The 22,075-nt window shown below is 37.1% G+C and overlaps 1 protein-coding gene across 10 annotated transcripts in view; it reads left to right on the plus strand.

The window, feature by feature from the left end:
- ZNF521 (zinc finger protein 521) overlaps positions 1 to 22,075 on the plus strand; it is a 232,305-nt gene that overhangs the window by 114,544 nt on the left and 95,686 nt on the right. The window lies entirely within an intron of this gene.

The raw sequence follows: 22,075 nt of genomic DNA on the forward strand, positions 1-22,075 counted from the left end.
CCATAAAATAGTATTGTTTGTTATGTTTGAGCAGTCTGGAAAAAAATCCTGAGTGTATCTGTATAGAATTAAATACTATAATTTGTTTGAAAAAATAAGGAATTGTAGTATACAGTAATAGAATCCACTCTTTAAGGTACAGGCGTTTAAAAAAAGTCTTTTAGGATTCCTGAATCCTGATGTTTGCAAACCTGTTACAGTTGTAAATTGGAATAAAACAAAAGCTGCTTTTTCTTTGATATTCATATTTTCCTATTATTTGCTGATTCCCCTAGGTTTACCCATAATGTTTTCAATTTAGTAACCACTCAGTAATAGCACTAAGAGTTCTATCAGCCAATTAAATTTATCAAGCACATCATTTGCCCGCTAATAAGATGACATTGTCAGGATTCTGTTGTGGGTGTTTTTCGGTCTCTTTTCCAAATTTCACTTTTCAAAAGTGAGATGCATACCATTGATTTTTTTACTCCTTATGCTTCCCTTATGCTTGGTTTTCTTGTTATAACAGAAAATCATACAAAGCACAGACCAAATCATATGGTTTAGAAGCCAATAATTACATATCCAGCAGAAGATAATTAGCTTTTTTTCATTTTATAACTTAAAAATACTTAGTTTGGCGCTAATTTTTTTTTTCTTTTGAGGTAATATGCCTATTTCTTCCATGAATGCTTAGCAATTTGACTGCATTGTAAAGGAAAGTTACCTGCCAAAATTAATAGCCCATTTTTCTGGTATTTATGTTGCTAGACATTTAGAGCATGAACATTTTATATGTTTTTCATAAAAATGAATAAACAGAAATGAGAAGCTGTTTTTTTTAAGGAGCAAAGCTATTTACTTGTTGGGTTAAGCCTTAGTTTTGATATTTTTTGTCTTTGGGTAGGAGATAATTTAAATGTTTCACAGTATTCAATCTGTGTCAGTAACACGCAGAACTCACCACTTCTGCTGTTTTATTTGACTCCTGTGTTCTACTTGTTCTTAATTGTAGCATATAGAGATACTGAAATGTGACCAGGAATATGGACATTGTGTATAAGGGATGGAACTGATGATGTGTTTGCTTGCCACCCACCTCCCAAGTTACTCACATTTTCAGAATAGGAGTTCACTTATTTCATTAGTCAGACTTATTTTGTTTTCCTCCATTTTCTGAATGAGTTTTATTAAAGGGTCAGAATGGGAGGAGCAAAGCAAGGAGAGAGTCAGTAAAACAGGACAAATCCATTTAGCTGGCTTCAGTCTGCAGATCTGAAAAGATGTATTTTCTTAAACTGAGCTATTAACTGCCAATGTTTTATTTCTAAAAACTGGATGAGGCTGAATGAGAAAGGGAATCTTCTAAAAAATATTTAATTGTTTCGTCTGTGTTCTATCTAATCATGCATGATATTACTTCATGACATAACCATAGTGACACAGATTTAAATGTGCTTAATATAAAATCTTCCCAGTGAAATAAAGAAGCTTTCAGAACATGCAGGGAGATTTGCCGGTCATGCATGTGGTAATCTGTGTTCAGTGGAAGATTCTTATCTGCACTGCCAGACTTAACAGTGCAGCTCCTAATGATGTAGCCTCAAATAAGCAAATGCAAGGGGATTTTGTGTTCAGGTGGGAGTGGAAGGAATATCAGCGTTCTGTAGAGTTTTGAATGTGACCTCGGAATTGAAGCACAGGGAAAAATAATTTCTTACCTCCAATTCTGTTAGTCTTCTCACTACTAATTGGATTTTTCCTTTAGCTACCTTTCTAATTTTACACTTCACACTCCCCTTTCATTTATATGGTTGTTTGCGGGCCTTTTTCCAAGTCTGAGTTCTATTTAGAGAGAAGGGTTTAAGGGGTAACATCAGCTACTTAAAACTGGCCTTAGTTTGTGTGCATCTATTGGTAGTCTTACAGTATTCATACATGATACAGAAAACATGCACACAAACACATTTGTGTGAATTTATATAATATATATCTATAACTATCTGTGTGCATATCAATATGCATATTGAAAAATATATTAGATGAAACACTGTAGTGAATATTGACTTTTTGACACAGCACATTAACCACCCCCCCCAAAACTAATGAAAAACAAACAAACAAGGTTTCCCAAGATATTGGTCCCTCCCTTTTTTACATGTATCTGATAAAATACATCTTCTTGTCCTGATTTCCTAGTAGGAGATTGGCAGAGCACAATGTAGTGTCTTTGATCCTTTGGGGAAAGGAAAGTAAGATGCAGAGAAAGAAAGGAGTTTACGTGCAAGGGAGAGGGAAAATAATCTGGCAAGGGAGGAGTTAAAAGTCAAATAGTGTGATAATCCCTAGATCAAATGTAGGGGCAATAAATGCCTTTACAGACATCATTGCACAGTGTCAGGAACTGTTATTTCCTCTCATAATAAAATGTTCCCATTATCTGTGCTCTGATTATTGATGGATGTAGTGACTTCTTACCTGAAGGACTCCATAATCATACTTCAGGGGACAGAGAAAAGGGGAGGCAGCTGGGACATGGGACAAACGTGAAGGTGGAAAGTCATCTGCCAAGTGCCACTCAGAAGTGAGTGGGAACCACTGACAGAGACAATGCTCAGCCAGCTGAGGGAAACAGTTGCTACTCACCATTGTGGTGCAGTTTGAGAGCCTAGAAAAGCTGATGGTGTCCCATCTAATTACTGTGCCCCTTGAACATGATACTGGGGTGTAAACTGAGTTCATGTTGCTAACATCTCTACAGAGAGAAGTTGCATTATGGAAGGTCACTGAGGCAAAGTTATGTTTATAAAACCCCAGTGTGAAACTGAGACTTTTAAATAAGGCAACCAGAATTACTTTGTTGGCTAAAATAGCTCCACTGAGGGTAGGTATTTTTAGGTTGTGTGTATGTGTGTGTTTTTGTCTAATCAAGTATAATCTCAACTAGACATTTAGCAGGGGAAGAGGGATTAGAAGATATTTGAAAAGCCTCTTACTCTTCTTTGTTAGGAGGGTATATAGCATTTTTATAGATTTTATTATACATTTCAATCAATTCAACAAGAGGGATTATGCCACCTAATGGAAAATAAAATCTGCCGATGACCCAGTGAAGTGTAACCTTAAGTATCTTTGACAACAATGCAATTTACATTCATTATTATACAAGTTATGTATTAAAAAATGTCATAGTGGCAGCTTTCTCTAGTAACTTACGTGTTCATTACCTCTAGAACTTCCCAGTCTGAAACTGTTTTGCAGCCTTTGATCGAGTCTTCACAACATCTTTGTCATAGGACAGGACAGTAAACATTTTCTTTTGAATGGCTCAGGACAAAGAGGCATAGAAGTGGAATTCCTTGCTTGCATTAAGTGAGCTAAAGTTCAAGACTCCAGACCAGGTCCATCCATACGTTTCTAGACACTGTGCTTCATCAAGCAACGTCCGTGTTTGATTAACCTACACACTGATTCAGGCCTAGACTAGGGGATAATCTCAAACTGAAAGCAAGGCAAATCAGGGTGGGGAGGGGGGAGTGTTTAATAGTCCCTGTGTGTTGGCACTGTTTTTGAACTAGATGTAAGGATGTACCTTTGTTTGGATAATTTCTAAAGATGATTGCCAAATGAAGATGTGGCTGTTGTAGGTGTACTGAAATTCATGGGTAAAACCTTTTCCAGCTTTTGAGTAGGAAAGGAGAAAACATAAATCCAGGTGTGTTTCATATGGGTTTAGGAAGTGTTGGCATAAAAGGTAATTCTTCAGTTGCCTTCTTTCTTCTACCTTTCCATCTGGGTAGAATACATAGCATTTTTAGCAGCTTTCTTTGAGAAGATTCTATTTCTGGGTACGTAGTGTCTGTGGAAAAGAGAGTCTCTGGCAGGCATCCTTTTGTTTTCATCGCAGAGTTTACAGTTGGCATTTGACCTGATAGTGTAGAAAAAGAGTCTGCCATTGTTTGTGTTTTGTTTGCTGCACTCCACTGCTCCTTCTATTGTTTTCTCTGGTATTTTAGGCAGACAAGGTAAACATTGTTTCATCTTGACTGGTTCTTTTACATCTGTAGTATCTTACCCAGTTCAGTGTAAATAGACTAAACAGTTCCTGTAGCAGTTGCCTAAGATTTTGCACACATGCAGATACAGCATGGCTTAGAACTGGGGGAGCTCAGACATATTTAGCTCAGGAAAGGAATTACTCCATATAAAATTATGAGGCTCAACAGCAGTAGTGTAAATTTGTAAGTGCTCTGAGTAAAGTGCTGTTAGGCATGAGATAATGTAAAGAGATGACATTGCCAAGAACTATTTATGAAGAGCTTAATTTTTTTCACTCTGATAATTCTTGACCAATAATTACCAGCTTCTAATTATCTATTTTAGTTAGAAAGAAATTTCTATCACTATAGAGGTTGGCATTGCAACTAGCGCATAAATCCCCAAAGAGGCAAATGTGTTCCAAACAGCCACAAACAACTGTCTCATGAAACATAGTGAGCAAATTGCGAGCCGCTGGCTGTGCACAACAGAGCAGCACATTTACCATTGAGGACTGATCAGCCTGACAAAGAGAATGATAAAGGGGGGAAACAGCCACAATCTTTGTAGTTTGCTGCTACTTTTGTTGATGCAGAAAGCAAGTCCCAGTGTCATAGCACCACCCGTCCAAAGAGTTGATGAGCAGAGGGGTAGAGTGTCATGGTCAGGATTTGGTACCTTTTTGAAACTCTATTTTTGACAGTTTCTAAATAGGTCATTTCTGATGAGTAAACAGACTTTCCTTTATTTAACCTTTTCAGTATCATGTATAAAACACATTTTGTGAAGTATGTTGTGGTGGTGGAAAAGGTAGATTTTGAGTGTATCATTGAGTGAGGTAGCAGGTGTGAGCAGAAGGAGGAAATGAAGGGAAAGGAAAAAAAGGTGACAAACAATGAAGTTTAAAAGCAAATGGGAAAACAGGATGAAGCAATCCTCCAGTTGACAAGAAGAATTCTAGTTTACACCAGCAAATACGTCGTCAAATCCCAAGTAAAAAAATCGGTGCTAGAACAATTGTGTTTTAAAAAGAAGATTATATAGAAAATGAGACCTAACAATTTCTCTGCAAAGAAATTTTACAGCTGTGTTTTACAATAGCCAGTAGTATGTAACCATTAGAAGATGTAAAGACACATTTTAGTGCAGGTCATGATTTTTGATATTTTAAGTGACGACGGTATAAGTATATAATATGCTTGTGTGTTGTGTGGATGTGTGTGTTTGCATTATGCATGTATTAAATGCATGCATAATAAACCTATAAAAATAAATCATCTTATTTGCTTCACATTTGTGCAGTGCACATTAGAGTATGTGTGGACAACATCACTGATGTCAAGACAAAGGAATACCTCAATCAGCTTTCTGGAAATCAGCCCAAGAAAATTTTTGTCTGGTTGTAATAACATGCAGCATTCACACATTCTGTTATTTATCTAATGCCTAAGGTCACTAAACACCATGATTTTCCTTTCACTTACAGAGAAAGCTGTGCTGAGCAACTAATACTTGTTGCACCATATTGACCTCAAGTAATACATCTTCAGAACATCAGTTTAATTGCTCTACAGTAAATCTGATGTTGTGAAGTCCCTCTTACCTGAGATTTGGAGATACAGAATTCAAAAATATGGATCTATAGACTAGAGGAGGAAGGAGGTAGAGACTTTCTTTTTGTTGATCCTTTTTCACTGGTTTTTGAATAGTAAGAAATTGAAATTGTCAGTTTATAGTAAAGAGAGGAATCATACCCTCTTAGCATCAGGAACTCATTTGGATGCTTGGGAGTCTCCAGTTTACAGGCAGAACTAGCATGTAAAAAGTTAGAGTAAACTTGGTCACCTTCTCTGCAAAATGTGGAGATGTAATTGAAATACCCAGGAAAACCAGCATTTGGAATTAAATCTGAGAAAACGTACGTTTATTTTGTGAGGAGCTGGGTTACAAAATAGGCAAAATCTGGGCTGTTTAATGCTAACAGGAAGCTACTCTCCTGTGTGCAATGCTGGCTTATTTGAAAAGCCCATAAAGGGTTTCTGCATGGACCATACAAAAGGGATACTTTCTCTTTAATAGCCATCTGTACAGGAGAGATGAGAAGTGGGCCAGGTCATCTCTCCTCAGCTGTCATGATATTAACGTAGGTAATGGAGCAAGCTCTGCGTTCTGCTGGGTGTTGTTTTTCATAGATGTTCATCGATTTACACAGATAATTCTATTTATTTCTTAGAGTTGGTCCAAGCAAACCAGGCAGAATAACAAACACCAAAGCATTTCAAATGACTTTATCTTTGTTGTTTTGTAATGTAACTTTTGTCTAAAAAATGGTGTCACACCTACTGTGCAGATGGCTGCATGATTTGTAAACCAGCCAAAACATTTAAACAAATGTGTGATCTGGGGATAGATTAAATAAAGGATAAAATGGAGTGTGGACCACAAATTCTAATAATCAGATGATTTTAAGTTGTGTGTGGTGTGGAGCGATGGTAGTGGCGATAGCAGGGAACGCTTGCCAATGACAGCAAGGTGCCTTACAGATCTCAGGATGGAGCCTGTGGCCTAGTAGGCCTCGGTTTGAGAGCTGCACATTTGCTGTACAGCTGGCAGCTCTGTATGGGGACATCAGATAAAACTTATGTAAAATGAAGTGTTATTGCTTAGTATGAAATTGTGCGGGGAGGGAATTTGCAGACAGTAACTGAAAACAGAATTCATGGTACCAATGAAGCAGACTGTAAATATGAAGAGGCTTTAATTATCTGCGCAATTTAACAAAAAATTCAAGATGTATTTGGAAACAGCAAAGGCAGCTGCAAACACACTGGAGCAGCACCATTCGCTGGGCTGCAGGTTCTGTATGTCACCTATTTGGGCTATGGACACCCTGTCACCGCCATCCTGGTCCCAGGGGCTGCTTTTCCACTGAGCTGCTCTGTTTGAAGCAGGGAATGCTGCTTGATTTTTGGGACAGCTTTCAGGAAAGGCTCTCAGGGCTTTTAAGATGACAAATAGTTCAGCGAGGACACAGTTTGCAAACATCTATGAACCCTTTCTTTTTTGAGGGGGTTGGGGTGGGGAGGAAGATGAAGTGTTGAACCTTGGACTGAAAAAATTCTAAGAAAATAGAATGAAAATGTCTTATTAGTAAATAATATTGCTAGTAATAAGAGTAATAATAATAGTAATAGTAATAATAATAATAGTAGTAGTAATAATAGCATCTGAAAAATGTCCACAGTACAGGGCGGAGTTCATTCTATAAAGAAATTAAGCCAATCACATGGGAGCTTTAGATGTTTCCTGCAAAAAAGTCTGTGGTATGAATAGCACTCGATGAAGGGAAAGCTATCAAAAGGCATTGCCAGGCAGCGTAAAAGTTGTTCCCTTCCCTCTGCCTGTGGTAAGATTCTCCTCTCAGCCATGGCTGTGATATACTGTGTATGTTAATACTTAGGCACCATGGGCTAAATTAATGTCAGAGTGTCAGCCTGCCCTTTTGTTCATTTGCATCCTGAGCTTTACCAGGACCTGAGCACATTCCTTCAGCCGCATTTAGCTGTCAGCACCAAAGGCAGCCTCACCATTGCTTTGCTAAACCGCCCCTGTTTCGAGCAGTGAAGCCTCCGATTCTTTGAAGGGGCTCATCCCGAGGTTTCTCCCTGCAATGTAAGCACAGGAAGCGAAACAAAAGAAGCCAATATGGAGAGTGGGTGTCAAACTTGAGCTGCTCATATTGTTGCATTTGGTGAGCTGACGGGGTTTCCTAGGTCACCTTTAGAATTATGCCTATGACAGCAGTAGCTACCTGCCAAGATTGCAAGGTATCTCACAGCTCTCAGGATGGAGCCTGTGGCCTGGTACGCCGCCGTTGGAGGGGCACACATTTGCTGTACAGCTGGCAGCACTGTATGGGGCAGCAGTGTGGGCTGTTAGGGAGCTGGAAAGGAGACAAGCATGAAATTTCTTCTAACCCCAACTCTGTTTTTCTGTACTGTTGGCTGCTTCTCAGTTCCTTGACAAAAAAACCAATCAGGCACCCTTTAATCCGCCTGTGATTACCAGTGGTATAAAAAGAGAAGCATAATGAGGAAAAATGCCTCGTTTTGTTGCCTTCAAAAGCCAACAAATTGGAGTTAACTTGACAGGAAGTGGCTTAATAATTAGATTATTTATTTATTCCTGACACATATCCCCCTGTTACTAGTCTCAGGAGATCCTGTAGATGGTACGATTTTCAAGCTGCCATTACTTCGCTGTCTTCTGTGAACAAAGAAGCTACTGTCTATCAGTCAATTAAATGCACTCTTTAAGCAGAGGCTGAGAAGTCCTCAATGGAGAGAGCCCTGGGACATTGTGGCTGATGATTCCTTTCTCTGTACTGTACATCACACTCTCAACTATGGTCCCCACAGAGATGGAATAAAGTCATGCATTAAAATATCACTTGTTGATTTGTTTGCTAATGAAGAGCCATTGAAATGTTTGTGTGTTTCTGTGGCAAAAATGTTGATAAAAGGACTACTTGCTTGCATATCTTACTTCATCTTCAGTAAGCGCTTATTTAAGACTTACTAAAATTAAAGTCAACAAATTAAGGAAAAAACAGAGAGATGGATAATATTGGTTTACTTGCAATTCACATCAATGTAAATAACACTGAGAACAACAAGAAGAGAGAAAGGGGAATAATCGTACTTCAGCCATGTTTGTTATAATTTTCTTCATTAGTAGCAATGAGGATCTCTGATGTTTTTTTCCTGGTACAACAGTGGGCTCCTATTTCAAATCATAAAAATACTTAAGTATCCATTTAAAAATTATCCTGAACATGTAAGAATGTTATTTTTTTTAGAAAAAAAATTTTAAAAAGAGATTGTTTTTCTGGGGTTTTTTTGTATTTCTCTCTGGAGTTTAAATACACCCAGTTAACAAAAACTCCCATTACTTAGATATCAGCTGTGTGTCGTTACCCTCTTAGCTGAGGAAAGTATAACCATGCCAGGCTAGTTACTAATGCTAGTTAAGGGTGCATGCTTAATGCAAAATCACCAGTTATTCAAAGCTGGGGTTTCTGAGTAACACCCTCTCTTTCCCTCCCCACCCCCACCAGGCTTCTTAAGTGGATCTTAACATGATCTCTCCCTTTCCAGTATTCTTCTTCCATCCTGCAAGAGCCCAGTTCACCAGAGCAGACTGGTGTGGACTACATTTTGTGCAGGGCAGAACAGGGGGCCTTTTTATGGAAGTTGACGTATATATGGGTATATGTATAGATACATATCTGTCTTCATACTGAAAATCATTAATTGCCAATATCTATCTGAAGTTGATGCAGGTCTTACACTGCTTGTCTTAAAGAGCTAAATTTGCTCAGAAGAAGTATAGGTAGTGCTATAGCAGTTCTCTAGTGAACTAGCTTTCTTCTGAATTTAGTCTCTGTATCAGTATTTGCAACTACAAATAGAGCCTGTAAGTGCCATTTTATATATGTATAAATATATATGTGTGTATATTTATATATGTGTAAATTCATTCATTCTAGGATTATTGTTTTCAATCAACTTAAAAACAAGCTATAGGGAATTAATTCAAGCCAGCCTCAAATTGGAGTGTTTCTTTTTCCTATCCTGTTATTTCAACTCATTTTATTAGAAAAAGCTTAGATACTCAGAGGTGTTCTATAATAGAAAATGAATTTGAAACCCATTCATTAATTGGTGATTAATACATTTCAGGATTAGTTTAAGCAAGGCCCTACCTCCTGCCCAGTCAAGTATGTTCTGGTTAATATCCAATTATCTGCACCTTCATACTTATTATGTCTTAATATTTCGGATATGATAACCAGAAACTTGAGAGTAATGCTAATGAGGAGCATAGAACAGGAATTAACTGGTGACACTCTCAGTGATCCTTACTGAGGAAAATAACTCCTTCAATCTCCTCAGCATAGTGGTCAAGCTACCACCACATTTTCAGTAAGCAGTACTTTCAATTCAACTGTTATGGGAGCTTAGAATGATATTTATGTTAAAATCCTTATTTTTGCATGCCTCATAGACAATCTGTGGTCAAAACATACTTCTGCACATCCTTTTTCACATGTAGAATTGCTTTATTTAAGTGGAGCCAGTGGAAAATCAGTAGTAAAGTAAAAGGGTGATACCTACTTCAAATACAAGCTGTTTTGTGATTGAATGCACCGTTCTATATATGGGCATATGCATGTGTATATATAAGGTGAACTATCTGTCATGTCGTTCAGTTTATAAGACAGCTTCTTCAGTGACCAGCAAATGGGATATACATGTCTGTGAAATAAATAAAAAATTTTAAAAAAAAATTCTGATTTATAAATTTGAAGTGTAAACATTGCTGAATTAAAATTTTCCATGGAAAGAATTGTCAAGCCCTTTAAAATTCAACCTCAGGATTCTTGACTGTGAAGAAATTATTATATACCCTTTAAGTGAAACATGCAAATAAATCCATTGCACCAATGTATATATCAGTGGGGCAGAACTAAGTAATTCTGTCATTCTGTATAGCTACACTAGTAGTTATAGAGATAAATTCAACGTAGAAAGAGAAGAGACATTCCTTTTGGCGGACTTTATTTCTTGACTAAGCTGCTGTTTTTCAATATATAAACTAATGTAGTTATAGAGGTAAAATCAGTGTACAGAGAGAAAGGAAGAAGAAACATTCCTTTTGGCAGATTTTTTTTTCTTAACTAAGCTGCTGTTTGAATATATTGTGCAACTCAGGGCATTAGGACAAGCCTCAGAGGAAATGAAGCGGTGGGCATAGTGAAGGAGACTCGCTCAAAGGTGCAAAGCTACATAACACATTAGTTTTACTACATGAATATAGTCTCATATGCATGGTACTTATCCAAGAGACTTTACAGGATATGCTATTCATAGTGTAATGAACAAAGCTTAGTTCAAAACACTGATTCATTCACTATGTTTATATTTGGATTAGACTGAATGATAAAAGAAATAATATATTCGTGTAATCAAAAGCAGTCATAAAAAACATATACAGTGACCAGAGTTAAGGATATGCCTGCAACATTCTATTTTGGCTTTCTTTTTCCACTGCTTAGCCATGCAATTCAAATTTTCTCTCACACAGCACTTCGTTAGAGTATTGCAGTTTGGGACCTCAATGGTATATTCTTAACATCTAGCTGTTTGGCTAAGCACTCTTTTCCCCAAACCCTCTCACAAGCAACCTTCACAATGTACCTACTGTGTTTCTGGCTTCCTTGCTTTTCATTACACACCTATGTGAATGCCAAGACATTAGATAACTGTGAAAAAAAATCCCCCCCACACCAAGTCACCCAGATGAGACTCCTGCAGAGCACTGTATAATTTATTGAACAATTTGGGAGATGTTGATATTTACTACCTCTTTCAATTAGACATTCAGAAGCAATGCAGCCTTCTATTTCCTTCGAAGTTTGGTTAAAAAGCCTAACCCAAATATCACTTAGTGCAAAGTGTTATTTGCAAACTGTCATAACATGATCAAATCAAAACCAATTTTCACCAGAGAGCAGTTAAATACTCATCTCTTTAGCTGAGTGACATTTCCCCTCCAAATTTGAACGTTTAACCCACACTGCTCCTTGTGTGCTGTTATTCTTCAAGTCAGACTTAACAGGGATGGTATTTTTAACCTCTTTGGATAAATATATAAGTGAGCTTAAAAAAAGAAGGCTAAAATGTAAACTATATGAAAATAAAAATAAGTAACTGAAAAATGAAATAAATAGGCTTGGGCAGAGAGCTAACCTAGAAGACATAGTGTTAGGGATACTTAATAATGGAAAAAGTCTCTGCTTTTACCTGCTGCATTTGCACTAGTGATCGAGTATGCCTAGCAGTACTGGCCAGAATTGTAGCACCAGGAAAAATCCTTCATGGTGGTGCATGAGAATAAATTAGGCGACAGAAAATAGGACTCTAATTTCTATGATATGTCACCTAGGTTATCGTATTTTACATCAACTGCTGCTTTTGTGCTGCATGTGTGTCTCTTTCAACCCTTGTGATGGGTCCTCCAGGCCAGTCTTTCTGTGAGCTGGTAATTTTGTCTCCTTTAACTTAAAGCTTCAGTAGGAGAAGTTCTCTTCTCTGACAAGAGAAACACTCAATACAGTTCAGTTGCCCTCTTTTTCTTAAATGTATCCTTCCCATTTGTCTCCTTAGAAAGCAGATTTGGAAGGTTCTTTGACTTTTAAGTTCTACAGCATTACCTCCCACAAAATGTTAAAAACTAACATTTTCGTAGCATTATATGGTCTCTCTTCTTTTGCTTTATGGCATTCTCGTTTCTTATTTGGAAGGAGAAATTTTTTATCAAGTATTGTTTTTGCATCTTCACTTGACAGGCTACAAAAACAATTCTTATTTCAGGGTGCAAGTTTGTGGTGGTTCCGGCATTCCCAATTGCTTCTTCACTAGCCTAGAACAAGTCATGAAAATGTGAAATGGAAACAGTACTTTGCCACAGAGATTTTTCAAGACAAATTAGTTAATGTACATTCACAAGGAAAAGTATGCCGTAAATAGCAAGCAATTAAATAATTTGTTTTTTATTATCTCTTGGCTAATGGGGAATTCTGCTGCTTTCCTTGGAGCTCCCAAATTTGGTTCATATTTCCTATCCATTTCAGAGTGCAATTTAAAAAAGAAAAAATTGTTCCTCTTTTACTTCATCGTCACTCCTCACAGATAATGTCCAGCTGATTTCTATTCTTGACATCACCTGCTCCACACAACAGAAATTGTACTTTATTTCTTCCCCAGTCAGAATCAGCTAACAGAAAGTGAGCTAACAGAAATTGTGATGGCTTCCATGAGTCAATAACATTGGCTTATTCCTCTTCAGAATTTATCCTATGTCACTGCAATTCTGAAAGCTGCTTCAAAATCCGTCTACTCTGAAGGTCCTCTCCCCTGCACAAATGTCTTTTTCAATTTCTATCAATTCTGCTGTCATATAAAAACATTTCATTTGTCCCTTACTTAAACCAGTTGAATTCCTTTGTCTTTCTTGGCTGTCATTAATTTGCAACCAGTTATTGCTGTACTTTTGTAAGAAGTTTGTGGGTTTACACTATAAAATGTATTGTCAGTCTTTAGTGTCAATCGCTGATTGTGGCATTCAGCTAAGTCTTGTAAAAATTACACATTTGTGCATCTTTGGGAGAGTTTTAATTTTTCAGTATTCTCTGCTAAAAGTACCTTTTTTTAATCTACAATTTTGCTTCAGTACTAGCTATAGCCGGCACCACAGATCTTGTAGCTTTAAATAGTGTGCCTTAATATTGCCCCCTTTGTACGCTGTATTGTAATGAGGCAACATCACTAAATTGCAGTGAAGGGTGATTGTTGCACAGGGATGACTACTACACCTTGGGGTCTATTTGCACCAGATTATTTTTTTAATTGTTGTTATTACAACCCATCTTCTTTACTCTCCTGGTACCAAACTTGCTGTTGGACATCCATGCAGCACAAGGGATCTTTAAAAACATTTTGGACATCAACTTGTCTCTTAGGTACACACCAATGACTGTTCAATTCCAGGCTCTGGTACCCAGGGTGGCTTTGCAATACTTTAGTAATGCCAGCTTTGTCTGTTCACTAGACTTGCAGTCTTCTTCATCATTTGCTCTTAAAAAAAATATTTGTTGTTGATAGAGGTGACAGGAAGTCTTTGTTAACCATTTTCAGACAGGAGCAATACTAGATTTATAAAAAGTGGAACATGCTTTTTACCCTCTTGCTATTCCCCATACATTTTACAACACAGAAAACTATAAGAATGATTTTGCTTGAGCTGTTTCCTTTCCTTTTGGCACTGTGTTCACATTCAAAGGAAGAATTATAGCAGTGGTGTCACTTTATCATCCAGTGTCATGATCTCTGGGAACTTTACGCAAAATCCAATTTCACACAAGTAAGGAAAATTATTATTATTGTGAAGATACAAATATTTTAATAAAGACATTTTGTTTTCAAAAATCTTCTGAACCTACAGTGACAATGTCTAATCACTGACTTCAACAAGGAATGAGTGCAGATTTCTGCCCTAGTTGTACAAGAAGCAGCCTTCATCCATGCAGGCAAGTTTTAACTCATTTGTCAGATGATGAAGTGTAGGATAATGATTTATTTCATATGTATGGAGATAAAGTAAGTGTCCTGTGTTCTACAACAACAGGACAGCTCAGGTGATCAAAGCTGACACACCTACTGGAGGTACAAAGGGCCATTGTCCATTCCCATATACCCTCATCACTGTAGCCTGATGTCCAATCACTTTTGATATGTTTGATAGCAACATTTCTGTCACCCCTCCCACTGCAGCTTGGAGATTCAGCATCCCCACTGGTCCTCTGCTAAGGGGTGAACATAGAATCTATAGCTTGCTGCATAACTTATACAGTATCAGAGCTCCCAGGTGTGTTGGCTTATGTCTCTGGGTGTCACATCCTTTGGTAATGCCCTTGCCAGGACTGTTTAAATGAAGAAAAGTGTCCCAAAGCTTGTGTCACAGGGTCCATAGCTTCCTTGTGTACATCTACCTGTGTTTGTCATGCAAGGAGTTTTAAATGGGCTTGCATGGCATCACCATACAGACAGAATTGTAATAAAAAGGTCTGATCCTGAAAACATGTAACTGTGCATACGATTTTATTCACATGAATACATATCACAAGCTTCCTTTTATACAGGAATAAGCCTGTATATGTTCTCAAGTATTTGTAAGATTGGAGCCTCAATGGCCATTCTGGGTGGTATTGCTCTAAATGCAGAAAAAAAAGATGTCTTTTGTAATGAAGTCATCATCCCATTAAAACATCTTTTTTCCCTCAGTGATACCGAACATGAATTTTGAGCTGTAATTTGGATTTTTTCCATTGTTATGAAGATTGCATGGGTTTTTGCATTGCAAGGCAGTTGTTGGGTTTTGTTTTTCTTTTTTCCCAGTTTCTTCTTTAGTTTAATACTGTGGCCATGTAGCATTCCCATTTAAATCAGAAATTAGAGCTGACACACCTTGAATTGAACTATCAATTATTTTAAAACTGACGCCAGTTCCACACTATTCGGTCATACAAACTTCCAATTATGAGCCAGAAAGCATTGATTTTTAGCTGTCATTTCTAGCACACACACTGTAGAATTGAAATTTAAACCTTAATCCACTCTATAATACAATTAATTTTTAATGTGCAGTAATACTAATTGAAATAGCCTGAATTTAGTAAGTCACCACAAGACATTTCAAAAGCAGGAGTCTCCACTGAGAGCTGGAAGGACAGATAATCATTGTTACAGTGTTTACAGAATAAATGCACACTCTGCAGGCAATTCCATGCCAAGAGATTCTTTTTTGTTGTTGTTAGTTTATATTAATATATTTCATTGTGGATTTTAATATTTTTTCAGAGATTCCTACTGAAACATGCCTGTTGTTGTGAACAAAGTTACTTTGATTTTGTTGTGATGGAGGTGTTTGTAGACCAGTATTCCATCTGTATTTTTAACATTTCTGTCACTGTATTATGTAGTTATCAAATGCACTGTAATGTTCAGAGAAACATACTCGATTTTCTACTTAGGAATGGTCAGCTGTTCAGTTTCTGTGTATGATAAACCAAAGCTCTCTGTCCAACTCTTTTTTCCCTTAGGTTTGCCTTCTATATAAGCAATGTATCTTGTGACATCCTGATTTCACTACATCATTTTTAATTTTCAGGTGTGATATTTTCAGATGTTTTAGTGGGGAGGATGGAGAGTAGATTTAACAGTAGAGGAACAGATCTTATGCAATTTACCAAGGAGGATTTAATCATTTGTATAATAGCAAGATGCCATTGCTACATCTCTCTGATAAGAAGGAGTACTTCTTATAATGCATCAGTTCTTCTGATGAATGGGCTTGTACGGTGTTAAAAGTGAGCCCCAATGTTAAGTGGAAAAAAATGTCATGTGCTTTATATCATCCTTTCATGGCTTTAACATTACAGTATTTAATAAGCCAATAGTGCTGTTAAATATTTATCAAAGGTTCCCTCAAAACCCTCCCATATATTCAAATGGATTTTGAGACATTTTAAGCATATAAGTAAAAATTATGCTTTAGGTCTCAAAATGGTTGTAACATAGCCTATATCTTAAAGAAAGTGCAGGACAACATGGCATAAATACTTTCAGCAGATTTCACACCAACAGAACATGAGAATTGATTCCCATTTTTTGGATTAAGAGTTCAAACTGATTCTCATTTTGTAAGAAGAAAGCTGCTCTAAGTTTATTTGCATGGAATATCAAAACAGCATTTTAACATTTAGTAAAAACCCTGCATCTCACAATGGGATATTTTAAAGGCTTCTTACCAGGATATCATTTTTAACAATGAACATTTTCTGAGTTGGGGGTGAGAGAACAGCAAAGATCAGGTTGTTGCCCTCTTCTGAGAGTAACACTTAGTTCACCATTAGATAACACTTAGGTTCTGTCATATGCAAAACAGAGATTTAATAACATAGCTGCTGCATGATGTTGTTAATCAAACAATAATAAATCATTTGAAACCCTGTCTTCTTTGACAAACGTCTGCATGTTTCAGATCCTTGTTGTATGCTAATTAATCCTCAGTAAGTACTTGTATAATAATTAAATCTCTTGCACTTAAAGTACAGCCAAGCCCATTTATACTGTTTAAGGAAGCATATCTCTTGTTATCTTTGGAAGGTACTTGGGTTCCATATGTGTTGCAGTGGATATTCATCTGTTTCTTGGAATAACTCACAGATTTTTGCCCCTGTTCGTGATTAAGAGTAACCTATAAAGGTTGAGCAAGCCTGTCTGGCTATTAAATCAGTAGGTTTGCTGCTGCTGTCCAGTTGCTTATGCTCCTACCCCATGCAGAGGCAGCACAGCAGTTCTCCCGACTGCAGTGACAGGTTAGGGACAACTTTGCAGGTGCTCAGCTGCCTGGCTTAAGGCTCCCTCTCCTCTGTTTCCTGGGGATATCTCCAGTCCTCCTGTTCATTATTTAGTCTGTGAACTGTGTGCAAGAATTTAGACTCAGTAATTTCATCTATATTTTTGCATGTTCCTATAAAAAATAAAGGCTACCATTGGTGGGTATAAGACATATTTAGTATGGCACATAGTGGTTAGTTTAACCCCGGAAGGTGAAAAGAAGTTTTTTTCTGCAAATTTTATTTCCTGTTTGAATGAATATAAAGGCCTTTTTAATTTTCAACTTGTATCAGCTGTTTGTTTGTTTGTTTGTTTGTTTTTAATATTGTAGAAGAATCACTCACTTTGGAAGAACTGCCAGTGTAGACTGTTTGAAAATTATCTGAGTCTACTTTAAAATGCTGGATATATTTTTCTTGGGAAATCATGCTCATATGTATGGGGTTTTTGTTTAAGTATTCAGAAAATTAGAGTGTTAATTGCATGCATATGTGTGAATATACAGAAAGGCCCATATAGTGATATAGGGTAGACATACTTAATATGCATAGCTTGATGTATGTTGACCTCAGGTTACGAGAGTAGAAAATCCCATTTTCCAGCTTGTTTCAAATGTAGTAAAAATGCTGCTTCAGTTGCTTTATGCTACTCACATTGGGAAAGGTGCTTATACTGTGATAATTATCATCAAGGAATATTAATGCGTTCAGCATTTGTAACCCAAAAACTCATTATAGCTTAAGCTGTGCATCATCTGTGAAGAGAGAACTTTGCCAGAATTCGCTCTTCACAGGGGTTGCCTCCTGCTTGTGATGGAGTGGTCAGAGTATTGTAAGAGGTCACTTAGGCTATTTTTGAAAGCTCAAGTTTTGCAATTTTTGATTCACTACCTTCTGTCTAAGTAGCTTAGCATTCTTCCTCCCCCACCCCCCCAAAAAAATTTGCTTTTTCTAATTGAATGCCTGGTGAACTGCATAAAGCTCGAAGATTGCATCTCATTATGTGCAAGAGGCTAAAGGTGTAGACATAAATACCGCACATCAAGGTCACAGATTTCAGAGTCTGTATTTCATCATCGTACATGAGATTTGCACAAGCACCACTGCCACTCTTGCTAATGGGGACTAGTCATTCCAATCCTGTGGTCTTTGATAAGAATCTGGTTTCTTACTTGTGTTAAACTCTTGATGCTTTTGGTAGCAACCTCCACTTCAGTATTTATTTATTCTGGGACTGTATTTTGATTCCTTAATGCTATTTCACAATGAAAATAAAGTTTATAATTTTTACATCTCTATTGTCTTCCAAGCTCCTAAACCTACAGTTTAACAGCCTTCACAGTTCTAAAATATACTTGAGCAGTTTGTTCAAAGCATCAGAGCCCAATTCTTTCCTCACTCAAGTTTCACATCAGTGTCCCCCAGTTGACTGAGCTGATTTACATTAATGTTGTTGAGAGGAGATTCAGTATTTTGTATTTTCGTTAGTATGTCTTTTTGTGAGAGTCTGTATGTGCCTGTACATTACACTGCCCACATGGTACTAGAATTATTACAGAATAAGATGACTGAAATATTGAAAAATAAACAATCCCCACAGTAAAGAATTTCTTTTTTGTTGACCTGTAATTGAAATCTACCTTCCAACTAAGCACTCTTTGCAGATGAGTATCGTGCTTCCACCCTTGGTAATGAGGACTGTAGCAGTGCCAAAATTGTGTTGTTCACTGCTGTTGTTGCTGAAATTTTTAATATGGCTGAGCTTTATTATTTTGTCTTCCCAATGCTGATACAATGCTTGCCATTTCTCACTCAATATTGTCTTATGTTGCATGTTGTAGTTTGCGTTACGTTAGGCAGAGAAGACTGGCTTTTGCAGACTGCTTTGTCTCTGAGGTCAGGATATGAACTTGGCCTTGCTCCTGGGAGGACTAGAAAAATCTATTTCATAACTTTCTGCAGGCCACAAGGAAGGGTAAGAAGTAAAAAAAAACCCACAAACCCCACAGGCTTAGTTTAGACCTGGTGAAGAGTTAGATTCATCAAGAGAAAAGCTTGCAGCTGATCAGTTTTTCTTGTCATAAAGAGTCCCTGCTGTCACTGCATACTCCACTGATACAGCAAAGCTTGGGGGAGCCTTGCAAGTCTTGCAAGTCTTTTCAACGCCCACACATTTATCCAGAAATACCTGACTTGATAATATAGAAAGAATCTGCTGAAGTAAGAAATTGCTTGCCTATTAAATTGCCAAAATGAAGGGCTCAAAAAATAGGTAAACACAGTCCTCATGAGCTGAGTGTGCATATTATGGGTTTGCCCAGTTCACTTGTGAGGCATAACTTTGGTGTGTGCAGCAGAGTGCTAATGCCTTGTAATGAATGGCTGTCTTGAACCAAGTAGAGATTCTCAGCAGGTGAGAACACTGTTGATGGGAAATAATATGGTGCCATATCTGCTGTGTGAATATAAACTTAATAATTGCTATAAATTTTGAGTAACCGTGTTTCCCTTCCAAAAAAAACATTATGAAAAGATTGCTTCCAAGTCCTTCTGATACTTACTGTTCTTGTGATAGATGCCTTAGTGTTTACCTTGAGGCGCTGGAAATGAATGTATGTTCTTTGCAAGAGACAAGGATGTAGACTTTCAAAGGAGTAAATTGTATTTTCATGTTTAAGTTCACCATTTGCACTTGATGTGGTGAAAGCCAGATGTGAGGAATTACTTTTCAACATTATTTCTCCATCTTCTGTATCTCAAGGATTCTGAGTTATTATGCTAAAATGTTCTCTTACATGTAATAAAGAAATGTTGGAAAACTGGAAATAGAGCAAGATTGTCTCCATCAATTTGGCTGTACTTGGATTGCTTTAGCTACATCTCAAAGCGGATCATCTTTTTGCAACATAATAATGTTACTGAAAAGACCAAACAATCTGCATTTGCTGATGGCATGAAAAATGAAACTATTTTCCAGTTTTCACAGTTCCTTCTTCTAATCAAAAGGCAAAGTGCTGGGCTTGTTCCTTATCCTGCTTATACCAACACAGTAAGCTACCAAATAGGTGTTTATGATGAACTGTGAGCAAAAGCTTATGACAAAGCAAATGAAATCAGAATTAGGGCCAGCATTTTCTTTTTAATGTTACCATTCAATCTATGCTTACTTTTTTTCCCCCAATTTTATATCTATTTGTCAAAATCACTATTAAAGTACTGTGAAAAATGGGGCGTAAGCATGGAGGCAGCATCTGCTTTTCAGCCAGACACTGAAAATACCTACACAGGTTTTTAATTCATCTGGATCCTGTTTCATGCATAAGGCTTTTTTTTTTTGTAATATGACAAAACTATCTCAATTCAGCTCTTTATATTTTAAAAAATCCAAAACAATATGTTTGTCTATATGATTTATTATATATAAATCCAAAAGCTCAGAGATCTATTGTATATGTAAACCCAAAACTGAGAAGATTAGATATTGTAGCATGATGTTCAAAGGAGAGCTATTGGAATGGTAGAATTCTTGGCTTGGCTCCTTCTTCAGATGTAATTGCTGCTTCATTAGGTCTTGGAAGAGATTCCTATGGTTAAATTTAATCAAATGGTTTAGAATGGCAAGCTCGTACGCTCAAAATTCCAATACCACTCAGAATTTTTAACAAGATTTCCCTGAAACCTTTTTTAAACAAATATTGCTTAGCACTAACTGTAGATCCTGAAGTAATTCAGTAATTCTGAAGTAGCTCATCATAATGAATAAAGTCTAATTTGGAATAGTCTGCACAGGATTTGGATGCTAAAGGAGAGTCATCTGTTGTAGCTAAAACCTGCTTGCCAGTAGCCTCTGCAATTAAGTAGCAAGACTGGTGCTCTTTTAGCTGTATTAGTGGGCAGCTCTATGTTTTTTTTTCTGCATGTCTTTTACTTGTGTAGATATATTCTAATTCACTGTGTTTTAATTAGCTTGGCTTGCTACGTTAGCTGTTTTGGTTGATGTGGTTATCTTGAAGACTTCTTCATGTACTTGAGCAGCAGTGAACTGCAGCCTTCTAAAGCACATCAGTGGGGTGGATGGGAGAGACTGGTATTAGAGATTAGTGAGAAATAATAAAAAATGGTTCAAAATTACATGAAAGAAGAATATGGTGTTGGTGGGTGGAATGGAGAAATGGAGCTAGTGAACAGCGTGAGTGTGCAGCTCACCTCTTTCCAGGGCCACTGGAAACACTGGAGGTGTGCAAAAGATATACATATATTCCAAAATAGGTGATAAAAAAAAATTTCATTAATGCCAGAGCTGTGAAAGGAAGGAGAAAATGGGTAAATAAAAAGACTGTTCAATTGCAACCCTTAACTTATTTCAAAATGTCAGGTTTTAAGGTAGCAAATGGATGTAGAAGAGGATAATGTTTGTTTATTCTTTTATCAAGTGAAAATACAAATGCACTCCTTTAGGCATAAAGACATGGTCCCCATTCTGAAGACCATACAATTTGGATTTTGCATAATGATATACTGTAATATTCAGTAACAGCTTTAAATCAGTATTTTTTTATTTCTGTAAATGCCAACTTTTAATAACCATGTCAAATTAAATTGGTGAGGTAGACAGTGAGTGTGGGAAGTTAGGAAGGCTGTCTAGATGTTGCTTTGCATTTCCATTTTTGTACATTTTTTTGTAGCAGAGGCCACAAATGAAAACAGGTTCTAAACTGCAGTGACATGGCCTGGGTAGGATTCCTTTTCAAATCCACGAGGAACAGTGTAGCCAGTAAAACGAAAGTACCATCTGGGTGTATATATGATGTCACTGCCAACTCTTTGCTGGTGCTGATAGCAAGCCCAAAATTATGGTGATACATCCATGTTTTATAAGTATTCTTTCTGCTGGAGATGTTTGACTGATTGGAATTTTTATTGCAGATGATACGTTGCAGTGCAAAAAGTCTGGGCATAGAATATGCATAGGTTTTTCTGTCACAATTCCATACAATTTCTCTCTCATGCATGTGCTCCCCATCCTCTAGTCCA

The sequence above is a fragment of the Pithys albifrons genome, chromosome 4, assembly GCF_047495875.1.
Source record: "Pithys albifrons albifrons isolate INPA30051 chromosome 4, PitAlb_v1, whole genome shotgun sequence".
NCBI lineage: Eukaryota > Metazoa > Chordata > Aves > Passeriformes > Thamnophilidae > Pithys > Pithys albifrons.